The 13,464-nt window shown below is 32.9% G+C and overlaps 8 non-coding genes across 8 annotated transcripts; all 8 read right to left on the bottom strand.

The window, feature by feature from the left end:
- Window positions 1-545: 545 nt before the first annotated feature.
- On the bottom strand, window positions 546-618 carry TRNAT-UGU (transfer RNA threonine (anticodon UGU)). Its single transcript has one exon. It is a non-coding gene; the product is annotated as a tRNA-Thr (tRNA).
- Window positions 619-1,878: 1,260 nt separating this feature from the next.
- Window positions 1,879-1,951, bottom strand: TRNAT-UGU (transfer RNA threonine (anticodon UGU)). The gene has a single exon. It is a non-coding gene; the product is annotated as a tRNA-Thr (tRNA).
- Window positions 1,952-4,533: 2,582 nt separating this feature from the next.
- Window positions 4,534-4,606, bottom strand: TRNAT-UGU (transfer RNA threonine (anticodon UGU)). Its single transcript has one exon. It is a non-coding gene; the product is annotated as a tRNA-Thr (tRNA).
- Window positions 4,607-6,410: 1,804 nt separating this feature from the next.
- On the bottom strand, window positions 6,411-6,483 carry TRNAT-UGU (transfer RNA threonine (anticodon UGU)). Its single transcript has one exon. It is a non-coding gene; the product is annotated as a tRNA-Thr (tRNA).
- A 1,235-nt stretch (window positions 6,484-7,718) lies between these two features.
- TRNAT-UGU (transfer RNA threonine (anticodon UGU)) lies at window positions 7,719-7,791 on the bottom strand. Its single transcript has one exon. It is a non-coding gene; the product is annotated as a tRNA-Thr (tRNA).
- A 1,254-nt stretch (window positions 7,792-9,045) lies between these two features.
- Window positions 9,046-9,118, bottom strand: TRNAT-UGU (transfer RNA threonine (anticodon UGU)). Its single transcript has one exon. It is a non-coding gene; the product is annotated as a tRNA-Thr (tRNA).
- A 1,251-nt stretch (window positions 9,119-10,369) lies between these two features.
- TRNAT-UGU (transfer RNA threonine (anticodon UGU)) lies at window positions 10,370-10,442 on the bottom strand. The gene has a single exon. It is a non-coding gene; the product is annotated as a tRNA-Thr (tRNA).
- Window positions 10,443-11,695: 1,253 nt separating this feature from the next.
- Window positions 11,696-11,768, bottom strand: TRNAT-UGU (transfer RNA threonine (anticodon UGU)). Its single transcript has one exon. It is a non-coding gene; the product is annotated as a tRNA-Thr (tRNA).
- Between the last annotated feature and the right edge of the window lie 1,696 nt (window positions 11,769-13,464).

Raw genomic sequence — 13,464 nt, 5'->3', positions numbered from 1 at the left:
AAATCAGCCTTCAGTTATATCTATTGGCACCTATGTTCAAAATATTGGTATCAATTGCACAAGATGAAATCTGCTCTATGCAATGCAATCTTGAAGAACCTTAAGATGACCATAAACACAACAATTGTAATTGAAAAAAGTACATTTACCAGAAAAGATTTGAAATTTGCTGTATATCAATTTCCATCCTCAACCAGACACCAAAAATGTGTATAACATAACTTAACCAAGTGGCTCCATAGCTTTAAATGCTCTTTTTAAAGTTAAACAATTGGAAATCTCTTATATTTATTTTATAATGATGGTGAATAACCATGCTGGGAGTTTCAGTTTGAAGGAAATTGGTCCAATAAAAGAAAACACAAATGTTTTCAAATATGCTCTTGAAACCATTCAATAGGTTAGACTGAATGCGATATGTGTCTTTCCAATTTGGCTATACAAGTGTGTATTCATCATCTTCTCATTTAGCATACTAAAGCAGACTATTGCAATATAGGTTGCTGCAAATTAAGTTTTAGCAGCAGTAACAATAATGACACAGTAGGCCCCAGTGAGATTTGAACTCACGACCCCTGGTTTACAAGACCAGTGCTCTAACCCCTGAGCTATGGAGCCACTTGGTTAAGTTACTATATACACATTTTGGTGTCTGGTTGAGGATGGAAATTGATATACAGCAAATTTCAAATCTTTTCTGGTAAATGTACTTTTTTTCAATTACAATTGTTTGTGTTTATGGTCATCTTAAGGTTCTTCAAGATTGCATCAAGACAGTCACATAAAATTGGCAAAGTAGTTGTAGTCATCTATAATGGACTAGGAATGTATTACTTTACTTCTTAACGAGCTGTAGGAGAGAGTCCAGGTTAACATAAAACAAAAGATTTTTATCCTCCTGCCTTATAAAGGAACACTTCAACTTTGGTTTTCATTATACTTTAGCACTAATATGACAATTAAAAATGTAGGCTTATGTATACTGTTTTCATTCTCTTGGTTCTATTTATTGTGATGTTGAATCCTTTTCAAATAGCCTATTCAGATATATATATGCAATATCTATAATTGAGGCATACCTGGGAGACCACTTTGAATCAAATTATTTAAATGCATTTTAAAATGAGCTGTTTTATGTTATTGTGGTTGTGTACATAATAGAGATCCAAAATTGGTCATACTTTCCATGGCTTTCCAACTTTAGGATCCATAGGGGTAGAATTATTTCAAAATGTTATAGCCGGACATCTTTATAGAGTTATTTGTAGTCATTAGTGGTCATTACCCTGAGTGTGCTTGCACGTGTAGAGTATATATGCTTACATGTTCAAATCAGCCTTCAGTTATATCTATTGGCACCTATGTTCAAAATATTGGTATCAATTGCACAAGATGAAATCTGCTCTATGCAATGCAATCTTGAAGAACCTTAAGATGACCATAAACACAACAATTGTAATTGAAAAAAGTACATTTACCAGAAAAGATTTGAAATTTGCTGTATATCAATTTCCATCCTCAACCAGACACCAAAATGTGTATAACATAAATTAACCAAGTGGCTCCATAGCTTTAAATGCTCTTTTTAAAGTTAAACAATTGGAAATCTCTTATATTTATTTTATGATGATGGTGAATAACCATGCTGGGAGTTTTCAGTTTGAAGGAAATTGGTCCAATAAATGAAAACACAATTGTTTTCAAATATGCTCTTGAAACCAGTCAATAGGTTAGACTGAATGCGATATGTGTCTTTCCAATTTGGATATACAAGTGTGTGTATTCATCATCTTCTCATTTAGCATACTAAAAAGCAGACTATTGCAATATAGGTTGCTGCAAATTAAGTTTTAGCAGCAGTAACAATAATGACACATTAGGCCCCAGTGAGATTTGAACTCACGACCCCTGGTTTACAAGACCAGTGCACTCACCCCTGAGCTATGGAGCCACTTGGTTAAGTTTAATTTATACACATTTTGGTGTCTGGTTGAGGATGGAAATTGATATACAGCAAATTTCAAAACTTTTCTGGTAAATGTACTTTTTTCAATTACAATTGTTGTGTTTTATGGTCATCTTAAGGTTCTTCAAGATTGCATCAAGACAGTCACATAAAATTGGCAAAGTAGTTGTAGTCATCTATAATGGACTAGGAATGTATTACTTTACTTCTTAACGAGCTGTAGGAGAGAGGCCAGGTTAACATAAAACAAAACATTTAATCCTCCTGCCTTATAAAGGAACACTTCAACTTTGGTTTTCATTATACTTTAGCACTAATATGACAATTAAAAATGTAGGCTTATGTATACTGTTTTCATTCTCTTGGTTCTATTTATTGTGATGTTGAATCCTTTTCAAATGGCCTATTCTGATATATATGCAATATCTATAATTGAGGCATACCTGGGAGACACTTTGAATCAAATTATTTAAATGCATTTTAAAATGAGCTGTTTTTATGTTATTGTGGTGTGTACATAATAGAGATCCAAAATTGGTCATACTTTCCATGGCTTTCCAACTTTTAGGATCCATAGGGTGGAATTATTTCAAAATGTTATAGCCGGACATCTTTATAGAGTTATTTGTAGTCATTAGTGGTCATTGCCCTGAGTATGCTTGCACGTGTAGAGTATATATGCTTACATGTTCAAATCAGCCTTCAGTTATATCTATTGGCACCTATGTTCAAAATATTGGTATCAAATTGCACAAGATGAAATCTGCTCTATGCAATGCAATCTTGAAGAACCTTAAGATGACCATAAACACAACAATTGTAATTGAAAATAGTACATTTACCAGAAAAGATTTGAAATTTGCTGTATATCAATTTCCATCCTCAACCAGACACCAAAATGTGTATAACATAACTTTAACCAAGTGGCTCCATAGCTTTAAATGCTCTTTTTAAAGTTAAACAATTGGAAATCTCTTATATTTATTTTATAATGATGGTGAATAACCATGCTGGGAGTTTCAGTTTGAAGGAAATTGGTCCAATAAATGAAAACACAAATGTTTTCAAATATGCTCTTGAAACCAGTCAATAGGTTAGACTGAATGCGATATGTGTCTTTCCAATTTGGATATACAAGTGTGTGTATTCATCATCTTCTCATTTAGCATACTAAAAAGCAGACTATTGCAATATAGGTTGCTGCAAATTAAGTTTTAGCAGCAGTAACAATAATGACACATTAGGCCCCAGTGAGATTTGAACTCACGACTCCTGGTTTACAAGACCAGTGCATTCACCCCTGAGCTATGGAGCCACTTGGTTAAGTTAATTTATACACATTTTGGTGTCTGGTTGAGGATGGAAATTGATATACAGCAAATTTCAAAACTTTTCTGGTAAATGTACTTTTTTCTATTACAATTGTTGTGTTTATGGTCATCTTAAGGTTCTTCAAGATTGCATCAAGACAGTCACATAAAATTGGCAAAGTAGTTGTAGTCATCTATAATGGACTAGGAATGTATTACTTTACTTCTTAACGAGCTGTAGGAGAGAGGCCAGGTTAACATAAAACAAAACATTTAATCCTCCTGCCTTATAAAGGAACACTTCAACTTTGGTTTTCATTATACTTTAGCACTAATATGACAATTAAAAATGTAGGCTTTATGTATACTGTTTTCATTCTCTTGGTTCTATTTATTGTGATGTTGTATCCTTTTCAAATGGCCTATTCTGATATTTATGCAATATCTATAATTGAGGCATACCTGGGAGACACTTTGAATCAAATTATTTAAATGCATTTTAAAATGAGCTGTTTTTATGTTAGTGTGGTGTGTACATAATAGAGATCCAAAATTGGTCATACTTTCCATGGCTTTCCAACTTTAGGATCAATAGGGTAGAATTATTTCAAAATGTTAAACCGGACATCTTTATAGAGTTATTTGTAGTCATTAGTGGTCATTACCCTGAGTGTGCTTGCACGTGTAGAGTATATATGCTTACATGTTCAAATCAGCCTTCAGTTATATCTATTGGCACCTATGTTCAAAATATTGGTATCAATTGCACAAGATGAAATCTGCTCTATTGCAATGCAATCTTGAAGAACCTTAAGATGACCATAAACACAACAATTGTAATTGAAAAAAAGTACATTTACCAGAAAAGATTTGAAATTTGCTGTATATCAATTTCCCATCCTCAACCAGACACCAAAATGTGTATAACATAACTTAACCAAGTGGCTCCATAGCTTTAAATGCTCTTTTTAAAGTTAAACAATTGGAAATCTCTTATATTTATTTTATAATGATGGTGAATAACCATGCTGGGAGTTTTCAATTTGAAGGAAATTGGTCCAATAAAAGAAAACACAAATGTTTTCAAATATGCTCTTGAAACCAGTCAATAGGTTAGACTGAATGCGATATGTGTCTTTCCAATTTGGCTATACAAGTGTGTATTCATCATCTTCTCATTTAGCATACTAAAGCAGACTATTGCAATATAGGTTGCTGCAAATTAAGTTTTAGCAGCAGTAACAATAATGACACAGTAGGCCCCAGTGAGATTTGAACTCATGACCCCTGGTTTACAAGACCAATGCTCTAACCCCTGAGCTATGGAGCCACTTGGTTAAGTTATTATATACACATTTTGGTGTCTGGTTGAGGATGCAAATTGATATACAGCAAATTTCAAATCTTTTCTGGTAAATGTACTTTTTTTCAATTACAATTGTTGTGTTTATGGTCATCTTAAGGTTCTTCAAGATTGCATCAAGACAGTCACATAAAAATTGGCAAAGTAGTTGTAGTCATCTATAATGGACTAGGAATGTATTACTTTACTTCTTAACGAGCTGTAGGAGAGAGTCCAGGTTAACATAAAACAAAATATTTTATCCTCCTGCCTTATAAAGGAACACTTTAACTTTGGTTTTCATTATACTTTAGCACTAATATGACAATTAAAAATGTAGGCTTATGTATACTGTTTTCATTCTCTTGGTTCTATTTATTGTGATGTTGAATCCTTTTCAAATAGCCTATTCAGATATATATATGCAATATCTATAATTGAGGCATACCTGGGAGACACTTTGAATCAAATTATTTAAATGCATTTTAAAATGAGCTGTTTTATGTTATTGTGGTGTGTACATAATAGAGATCCAAAATTGGTCATACTTTCCATGGCTTTCCCAACTTTAGGATCCATAGGGTAGAATTATTTCAAAATGTTATAGCCGGACATCTTTATAGAGTTATTTGTAGTCATTAGTGGTCATTACCCTGAGTGTGCTTGCACGTGTAGAGTATATATGCTTACATGTTCAAATCAGCCTTCAGTTATATCTATTGGCACCTATGTTCAAAATATTGGTATCAATTGCACAAGATGAAATCTGCTCTATGCAATGCAATCTTGAAGAACCTTAAGATGACCATAAACACAACAATTGTAATTGAAAAAAGTACATTTACCAGAAAAGATTTGAAATTTGCTGTATATCAATTTCCATCCTCAACCAGACACCAAAATGTGTATAACATAACTTAACCAAGTGGCTCCATAGCTTTAAATGCTCTTTTTAAAGTTAAATAATTGGAAATCTCTTATATTTATTTTATAATGATGGTGAATAACCATGCTGGGAGTTTCAGTTTGAAGGAAATTGGTCCAATAAAAGAAAACACAAATGTTTTCAAATATGCTCTTGAAACCAGTCAATAGGTTAGACTGAATGCGATATGTGTCTTTCCAATTTGGATATACAAGTGAATTATTTCAAAATGTTAAATCCGGACATCTTTATAGAGTTATTTGTAGTCATTAGTGGTCATTACCCTGAGTGTGCTTGCACGTGTAGAGTATATATGCTTACATGTTCAAATCAGCCTTCAGTTATATCTATTGGCACCTATATTCAAAATATTGGTATCAATTGCACAAGATGAAATCTGCTCTATGCAATGCAATCTTGAAGAACCTTAAGATGACCATAAACACAACAATTGTAATTGAAAAAAGTACATTTACCAGAAAAGATTTGAAATTTGCTGTATATCAATTTCCATCCTCAACCAGACACCAAAATGTGTATAACATAACTTAACCAAGTGGCTCCATAGCTTTAAATGCTCTTTTTAAAGTTAAATAATTGGAAATCTCTTATATTTATTTTATAATGATGGTGAATAACCATGCTGGGAGTTTCAGTTTGAAGGAAATTGGTCCAATAAAAGAAAACACAAATGTTTTCAAATATGCTCTTGAAACCAGTCAATAGGTTAGACTGAATGCGATATGTGTCTTTCCAATTTGGCTATACAAGTGTGTATTCATCATCTTCTCATTTAGCATACTAAAGCAGACTATTGCAATATAGGTTGCTGCAAATTAAGTTTTAGCAGGAGTATTGTTACGCATTAGGCCCCAGTGAGATTTGAACTTACAACCTCTGGTTTACAAGACCAGTGCTCTAACCCCTAGGCTATGGAGCCACTTGGTTAAGTTATTTTATACACATTTTGGTGTCTGATTGAGGATGGAAATTGATATACAGCAAATTTCAAATCTTTTCTGGTAAATGTACTTTTTTCAATTACAATTGTTGTGTTTATGGTCATCTTAAGGTTCTTCAAGATTGCATCAAGACAGTCACATAAAATTGGCAAAGTAGTTGTAGTCATCTATAATGGACTAGGAATGTATTACTTTACTTCTTAACGAGCTGTAGGAGAGAGGCCAGGTTAGCATAAAACAAAATATTTAATCCTCCTGCCTTATAAAGGAACACTTCAACTTTGGTTTTCATTATACTTTAGCACTAATATGACAATTAAAAATGTAGGCTTATGTATACTGTTTTCATTCTCTTGGTTCTATTTATTGTGATGTTGAATCCTTTTCAAATGGCCTAATCTGATATATATGCAATATCTATAATTGAGGCATACCTGGGAGACACTTTGAATCAAATTATTTAAATGCATTTTAAAATGAGCTGTTTTATGTTATTGTGGTGTGTACATAATAGAGATCCAAAATTGGTCATACTTTCCATGGCTTTCCAACTTTAGGATCCATAGGGTGGAATTATTTCAAAATGTTATAGCCGGACATCTTTATAGAGTTATTTGTAGTCATTAGTGGTCATTACCCTGAGTGTGCTTGCACGTGTAGAGTATATATGCTTACATGTTCAAATCAGCCTTCAGTTATATCTATTGGCACCTATGTTCAAAATATTGGTATCAATTGCACAAGATGAAATCTGCTCTATGCAATGCAATCTTGAAGAACCTTAAGATGACCATAAACACAACAATTGTAATTGAAAAAAGTACATTTACCAGAAAAGATTTGAAATTTGCTGTATATCAATTTCCATCCTCAACCAGACACCAAAATGTGTATAACATAACTTAACCAAGTGGCTCCATAGCTTTAAATGCTCTTTTTAAAGTTAAATAATTGGAAATCTCTTATATTTATTTTATAATGATGGTGAATAACCATGCTGGGAGTTTCAGTTTGAAGGAAATTGGTCCAATAAAAGAAAACACAAATGTTTTCAAATATGCTCTTGAAACCATTCAATAGGTTAGACTGAATGCGATCTGTGTCTTTCCAATTTGGCTATACATCATCTTCTCATTTAGCATACTAAAGCAGACTATTGCAATATAGGTTGCTGCAAATTAAGTTTTAGCAGCAGAAACAATAATGACACATTAGGCCCCAGTGAGATTTGAACTCACGACCCCTGGTTTACAAGACCAGTGCACTCACCCCTGAGCTATGGAGCCACTTAAGTTAAGTTAATTTATACACATTTTGGTGTCTGGTTGAGGATGGAAATTGATATACAGCAAATTTCAAAACTTTTCTGGTAAATTTACTTTTTTCAATTACAATTGTTGTGTTTATGGTCATCTTAAGGTTCTTCAAGATTGCATCAAGACAGTCACATGAAATTGGCAAAGTAGTTGTAGTCATCTATAATGGACTAGGAATGTATTACTTTACTTCTTAACGAGCTGTAGGAGAGAGTCCAGGTTAACATAAAACAAAATATTTTATCCTCCTGCCTTATAAAGGAACACTTTAACTTTGGTTTTCATTATACTTTAGCACTAATATGACAATTAAAAATGTAGGCTTATGTATACTGTTTTCATTCTCTTGGTTCTATTTATTGTGATGTTGAATCCTTTTCAAATAGCCTATTCAGATATATATATGCAATATCTATAATTGAGGCATACCTGGGAGACACTTTGAATCAAATTATTTAAATGCATTTTAAAATGAGCTGTTTTATGTTATTGTGGTGTGTACATAATAGAGATCTAAAATTGGTCATACTTTCCATGGCTTTCCAACTTTAGGATCCATAGGGTAGAATTATTTCAAAATGTTATAGCCGGACATCTTTATAGAGTTATTTGTAGTCATTAGTGGTCATTACCCTGAGTGTGCTTGCACGTGTAGAGTATATATGCTTACATGTTCAAATCAGCCTTCAGTTATATCTATTGGCACCTAAGTTCAAAATATTGGTATCAATTGCACAAGATGAAATCTGCTCTATGCAATGCAATCTTGAAGAACCTTAAGATGACCATAAACACAACAATTGTAATTGAAAAAAAGTACATTTACCAGAAAAGATTTGAAATTTGCTGTATATCAATTTCCATCCTCAACCAGACACCAAAATGTGTATAATATAACTTAACCAAGTGGCTCCATAGCTTTAAATGCTCTTTTTAAAGTTAAACAATTGGAAATCTCTTATATTTATTTTATGATGATGGTGAATAACCATGCTGGGAGTTTCAGTTTGAAGGAAATTGGTCCAATAAATGAAAACACAAATGTTTTCAAATATGCTCTTGAAACCAGTCAATAGGTTAGACTGAATGCGATATGTGTCTTTCCAATTTGGATATACAAGTGTGTGTATTCATCATCTTCTCATTTAGCATAACTAAAGCAGACTATTGCAATATAGGTTGCTGCAAATTAAGTTTTAGCAGCAGTAACAATAATGACACATGAGGCCCCAGTGAGATTTGAACTCATGACCCCTGGTTTACAAGACCAGTGCTCTAACCCCTGAGCTATGGAGCCACTTGGTTAAGTTATTATATACACATTTTGGTGTCTGGTTGAGGAAGGAAATTGATATACAGCAAATTTCAAAACTTTTCTGGTAAATGTACTTTTTTCAATTACAATTGTTGTGTTTATGGTCATCTTAAGGTTCTTCAAGATTGCATCAAGACAGTCACATAAAATTGGCAAAGTAGTTGTAGTCATCTATAATGGACTAGGAATGTATTACTTTACTTCTTAACGAGCTGTAGGAGAGAGTCCAGGTTAACATAAAACAAAAGATTTTATCCTCCTGCCTTATAAAGGAACACTTCAACTTTGGTTTTCATTATACTTTAGCACTAATATGACAATTAAAAATGTAGGCTTATGTATACTGTTTTCATTCTCTTGGTTCTATTTATTGTGATGTTGAATCCTTTTCAAATGGCCTATTCTGATATATATGCAATATCTATAATTGAGGCATACCTGGGAGACACTTTGAATCAAATTATTTAAATGCATTTTAAAATGAGCTGTTTTATGTTATTGTGGTGTGTACATAATAGAGATCCAAAATTGGTCATACTTTCCATGGCTTTCCAACTTTAGGATCCATAGGGTGGAATTATTTCAAAATGTTATAGCCGGACATCTTTATAGAGTTATTTGTAGTCATTAGTGGTCATTGCCCTGAGTGTGCTTGCACATGTAGAGTATATATGCTTACATGTTCAAATCAGCCTTCAGTTATATCTATTGGCACCTATGTTCAAAATATTGGTATCAATTGCACAAGATGAAATCTGCTCTATGCAATGCAATCTTGAAGAACCTTAAGATGACCATAAACACAACAATTGTAATTGAAAATAGTACATTTACCAGAAAAGATTTGAAATTTGCTGTATATCAATTTCCATCCTCAACCAGACACCAAAATGTGTATAACATAACTTAACCAAGTGGCTCCATAGCTTTAAATGCTCTTTTTAAAGTTAAACAATTGGAAATCTCTTATATTTATTTTATAATGATGGTGAATAACCATGCTGGGAGTTTCAGTTTGAAGGAAATTGGTCCAATAAATGAAAACACAAATGTTTTCAAATATGCTCTTGAAACCAGTCAATAGGTTAGACTGAATGCGATATGTGTCTTTCCAATTTGGATATACAAGTGTGTGTATTCATCATCTTCTCATTTAGCATACTAAAAAGCAGACTATTGCAATACAGGTTGCTGCAAATTAAGTTTTAGCAGCAGTAACAATAATGACACATTAGGCCCCAGTGAGATTTGAACTCACGACTCCTGGTTTACAAGACCAGTGCACTCACCCCTGAGCTATGGAGCCACTTAAGTTAAGTTAATTTATACACATTTTGGTGTCTGGTTGAGGATGGAAATTGATATACAGCAAATTTCAAAACTTTTCTGGTAAATGTACTTTTTTCAATTACAATTGTTGTGTTTATGGTCATCTTAAGGTTCTTCAAGATTGCATCAAGACAGTCACATGAAATTGGCAAAGTAGTTGTAGTCATCTATAATGGACTAGGAATGTATTACTTTACTTCTTAACGAGCTGTAGGAGAGAGTCCAGGTTAACATAAAACAAAATATTTTATCCTCCTGCCTTATAAAGGAACACTTTAACTTTGGTTTTCATTATACTTTAGCACTAATATGACAATTAAAAATGTAGGCTTATGTATACTGTTTTCATTCTCTTGGTTCTATTTATTGTGATGTTGAATCCTTTTCAAATAGCCTATTCAGATATATATATGCAATATCTATAATTGAGGCATACCTGGGAGACACTTTGAATCAAATTATTTAAATGCATTTTAAAATGAGCTGTTTTATGTTATTGTGGTGTGTACATAATAGAGATCTAAAATTGGTCATACTTTCCATGGCTTTCCAACTTTAGGATCCATAGGGTAGAATTATTTCAAAATGTTATAGCCGGACATCTTTATAGAGTTATTTGTAGTCATTAGTGGTCATTACCCTGAGTGTGCTTGCACGTGTAGAGTATATATGCTTACATGTTCAAATCAGCCTTCAGTTATATCTATTGGCACCTAAGTTCAAAATATTGGTATCAATTGCACAAGATGAAATCTGCTCTATGCAATGCAATCTTGAAGAACCTTAAGATGACCATAAACACAACAATTGTAATTGAAAAAAGTACATTTACCAGAAAAGATTTGAAATTTGCTGTATATCAATTTCCATCCTCAACCAGACACCAAAATGTGTATAATATAACTTAACCAAGTGGCTCCATAGCTTTAAATGCTCTTTTTAAAGTTAAACAATTGGAAATCTCTTATATTTATTTTATGATGATGGTGAATAACCATGCTGGGAGTTTCAGTTTGAAGGAAATTGGTCCAATAAATGAAAACACAAATGTTTTCAAATATGCTCTTGAAACCAGTCAATAGGTTAGACTGAATGCGATATGTGTCTTTCCAATTTGGATATACAAGTGTGTGTATTCATCATCTTCTCATTTAGCATAACTAAAGCAGACTATTGCAATATAGGTTGCTGCAAATTAAGTTTTAGCAGCAGTAACAATAATGACACATGAGGCCCCAGTGAGATTTGAACTCATGACCCCTGGTTTACAAGACCAGTGCTCTAACCCCTGAGCTATGGAGCCACTTGGTTAAGTTATTATATACACATTTTGGTGTCTGGTTGAGGAAGGAAATTGATATACAGCAAATTTCAAAACTTTTCTGGTAAATGTACTTTTTTCAATTACAATTGTTGTGTTTATGGTCATCTTAAGGTTCTTCAAGATTGCATCAAGACAGTCACATAAAATTGGCAAAGTAGTTGTAGTCATCTATAATGGACTAGGAATGTATTACTTTACTTCTTAACGAGCTGTAGGAGAGAGTCCAGGTTAACATAAAACAAAATATTTTATCCTCCTGCCTTATAAAGGAACACTTTAACTTTGGTTTTCATTATACTTTAGCACTAATATGACAATTAAAAATGTAGGCTTATGTATACTGTTTTCATTCTCTTGGTTCTATTTATTGTGATGTTGAATCCTTTTCAAATAGCCTATTCAGATATATATATGCAATATCTATAATTGAGGCATACCTGGGAGACACTTTGAATCAAATTATTTAAATGCATTTTAAAATGAGCTGTTTTATGTTATTGTGGTGTGTACATAATAGAGATCCAAAATTGGTCATACTTTCCATGGCTTTCCAACTTTAGGATCCATAGGGTGGAATTATTTCAAAATGTTATAGCCGGACATCTTTATAGAGTTATTTGTAGTCATTAGTGGTCATTACCCTGAGTGTGCTTGCATGTGTAGAGTATATATGCTTACATGTTCAAATCAGCCTTCAGTTATATCTATTGGCACCTATGTTCAAAATATTGGTATCAATTGCACAAGATGAAATCTGCTCTATGCAATGCAATCTTGAAGAACCTTAAGATGACCATAAACACAACAATTGTAATTGAAAAAAGTACATTTACCAGAAAAGATTTGAAATTTGCTGTATATCAATTTCCATCCTCAACCAGACACCAAAATGTGTATAACATAACTTAACCAAGTGGCTCCATAGCTTTAAATGCTCTTTTTAAAGTTAAATAATTGGAAATCTCTTATATTTATTTTATAATGATGGTGAATAACCATGCTGGGAGTTTCAGTTTGAAGGAAATTGGTCCAATAAATGAAAATACAAATGTTTTCAAATATGCTCTTGAAACCAGTCAATAGGTTAGACTGAATGCGATATGTGTCTTTCCAATTTGGATATACAAGTGTGTGTATTCATCATCTTCTCATTTAGCATACTAAAAAGCAGACTATTGCAATATAGGTTGCTGCAAATTAAGTTTTAGCAGCAGTAACAATAATGACAATAATGAGATTTGAACTCACGACCCCTGGTTTACAAGACCAGTGCACTCACCCCTGAGCTATGGAGCCACTTGGTTAAGTTAATTTATACACATTTTGGTGTCTGGTTGAGGATGGAAATTGATATACAGCAAATTTCAAAACTTTTCTGGTAAATGTACTTTTTTCAATTACAATTGTTGTGTTTATGGTCATCTTAAGGTTCTTCAAGATTGCATCAAGACAGTCACATAAAATTGGCAAAGTAGTTGTAGTCATCTATAATGGACTAGGAATGTATTACTTTACTTCTTAACGAGCTGTAGGAGAGAGGCCAGGTTAACATAAAACAAAACATTTAATCCTCCTGCCTTATAAAGGAACACTTCAACTTTGGTTTTCATTATACTTTAGCACTAATATGACAATTAAAAATGTAGGCTTATGTATACTGTTTTCATTCACTTGG

This window comes from Taudactylus pleione, unplaced genomic scaffold, assembly GCF_031769625.1.
Source record: "Taudactylus pleione unplaced genomic scaffold, aTauple2 ptg001975l, whole genome shotgun sequence".
In the NCBI taxonomy this organism is placed as follows: domain Eukaryota; kingdom Metazoa; phylum Chordata; class Amphibia; order Anura; family Myobatrachidae; genus Taudactylus; species Taudactylus pleione.
This window is presented reverse-complemented; position numbering and strand designations above follow the sequence as displayed.